This window comes from Aquarana catesbeiana, linkage group LG04, assembly GCF_042186555.1.
Source record: "Aquarana catesbeiana isolate 2022-GZ linkage group LG04, ASM4218655v1, whole genome shotgun sequence".
NCBI classification, from domain to species: Eukaryota; Metazoa; Chordata; class Amphibia; order Anura; family Ranidae; genus Aquarana; species Aquarana catesbeiana.
Genome location: NC_133327.1, coordinates 317,027,813 through 317,030,254, shown reverse-complemented (window position 1 = coordinate 317,030,254; position 2,442 = coordinate 317,027,813). Strand labels below are relative to the sequence as shown.

At 41.3% G+C, this 2,442-nt stretch overlaps 1 pseudogene; it reads right to left on the bottom strand.

Moving 5' to 3' along the window:
• Window positions 1–659: 659 nt before the first annotated feature.
• Window positions 660–1,900, bottom strand: LOC141141503 (proteasome maturation protein pseudogene; annotated as a pseudogene).
• Between the last annotated feature and the right edge of the window lie 542 nt (window positions 1,901–2,442).

Genomic DNA, 2,442 nt, shown 5'->3' with positions numbered 1-2,442 from the left:
TCCGTGCGGAAGTAGCGAGCGTCAGAAACGAAGGTAAGATTAAATGTGGGTGTGTGTGTGTGTGTGTGTGTGTGTATATGTGTCCCCTAGATTCTTCACCAAATAATCCTGGGAGTTCTGACTGACATTACAGTTTTGATCTTGTGTCTTGTCTTTCAGCAACAATGAATCCCTTTAAAGAGGCAGATTTTTTGTCGCGATTTATTGACCTATATCAGGGAAAGAAAAACCTGTGGGAGGTCAAACACCCACTATATTACAATAGAGATGTAAGGAAGGCAACACTGGGCACACTTTTAGAATTTGTGAAGACTCGAGTCCCCCAGGCAGACCTCAAGTTTGTGGACAAGAAAATTGGTATCTTGCGAAACATGTATAAGCGGGAACACAATAAAATCCAGGAGTCGCTCAGATCCGGTGCAGCAGCCGACCAAGTTTATGTACCCAAGTTGTGGTACTACCACAAAATGCGATTCCTGGATGACCAGACAGAAGCCAGGCAATCACTTTCGACCCTTCCCCCCAACCTTCCCCCCACCCTTCCCTCCAGCCTTCCCCCCACTCTTCCCTCCAGCCTTCCATCCACCTCCACCCTAGCTGAGGAGTCCCAGGAAGAACTGGGCCTTTTCTTTTTTTTTTTTTTTTTTTTTTTTTGACTATTAAAAAAAAATTGTTTATTGTCACTTATTAAATGTCATATTTTTTGCAGAACTATTACATTTGCCTGAATCTTGTACTGATGTTTCATGGTTTTATGTATTATTACAGTGTACAGGAAAAGACCTGCACAGTCTTATGCAATAAGGCAAAAGCACAAAGTGCTAGTTGCAGCTAAACCACAGTAACCAATCAGAGTTTATCTTTGACTGACTCCAGCAAGGTAAAATCTAAGGGTTATGGTTTACTAGATGCACATCACTGCTACACTTTGTTCTGCTTTACTGAAGAAGTCTGACAGGGTTGATGTCTTGATGACCAGATCCAACAAAATGGCGTCCTGAGACTTTTACAAATGTCAAATGTCATGTTTTTTGCAGAACTATTACATTTGCCTGAATCTTGTACTGATGTTTCATGGTTTTATGTATTATTACAGTATACAGGAAAAGACCTGCACAGGCTTATTCAATAAGGCAAAAGCACAAAGTGCTAGTTGCAGCTAAACCACAGTAACCAATCAGAATTTATCTTTGACCGACTCCAGCAAGGTAAAATCTAAGGGTTATGGTTTACTAGACGCACATCATTGCTACACTTCGTTCTGCTTTACTGAAGAAGTCTGACAGGGTTGATGTCTTGATGACCAGATCCAACACACATAGCGTCCTGAGACATTTACAAAACAATTATTCATATTTTATATTTAAGTAACTGTAATCATATATTACAAGCCCAGCCTGTATTCCATCATCACGTGTGGCTCTCCCATCACCTCACTCAGAGAAGGATCATTGAGGATATCTTCAAAGCCAATACATTCATCATTCCCTCTCAAGGTGTCCAGAGAAATGTTAGAGCTCTGTAGAAAAGGAAGACGCTGAACCTGTTTCACTGCCTGGAACTCCATCTGTAGTTTCAGAGGAGCATGCAAGCCTTGAATGTTTCTTAAAGTTGAAAAGCTGACTTTCTCCTGATTGAGCTGAAAATTATTTTCTGACAGTTTTAAAGGATGGCTTGGTAAGAGCTCAGTCTGTGCACTTGTAAACCCTGTTCGGAGAGTATCCTGGAGTCCATAGCCCCCATACTGGGTTGACAGTTCAGTAATTGGGATACTGTCCTTGAGCTGAGAAGAAAGTGCCTTTGTATTCATGGTGATAACAGATCCGTGCTTTCCACTACTCACAACCGCAACAGCATTCAATGCCCGGCTCCTCACCGACTGATTGCCGATACTGACTGCCGAACTGGGCCTTTTCATCCCTGATGAAGTGGATGCGCCCAGCTTCAGCCAGGTGTCCTTTTTTGTGGAATTTGTGATTGTGTAAATGTTATTAATGATGTTAACGTGTTAAATTTTGAAGTGCTTCATAAAAAAATGACTTCATCACAAATATTAATATGTAGACATATCACTAGACAGTAGTGGCCAAAAATATACTTCTGCATAGGTGTGCGCAGCCTCTTGCATTAGGGTGTGCACCCCAAAGTTTAAATACATATGCATGTGTATATGTACTGATGGTGTCAGTAGGGCAGTGGACAGTGTAATTTTGTTTCTTTTCTTTGCCAAAAAATAATTTTCTTTTGTAACATTTTTTTGGGGGATGAAATATCAGTGGTCTAAACAGGGGGGAATATGCACCACACAAGGTGATTAGGGTGTGCCCAGGCACACCTGGCACACCCTGTGGGCACGCCTATGTACTTCAGATATTGTTGATCACCTGAAATAATGGTGGTGTCAAATAGATAGCCTTTACTATTTGTGGAGAATTATATTTG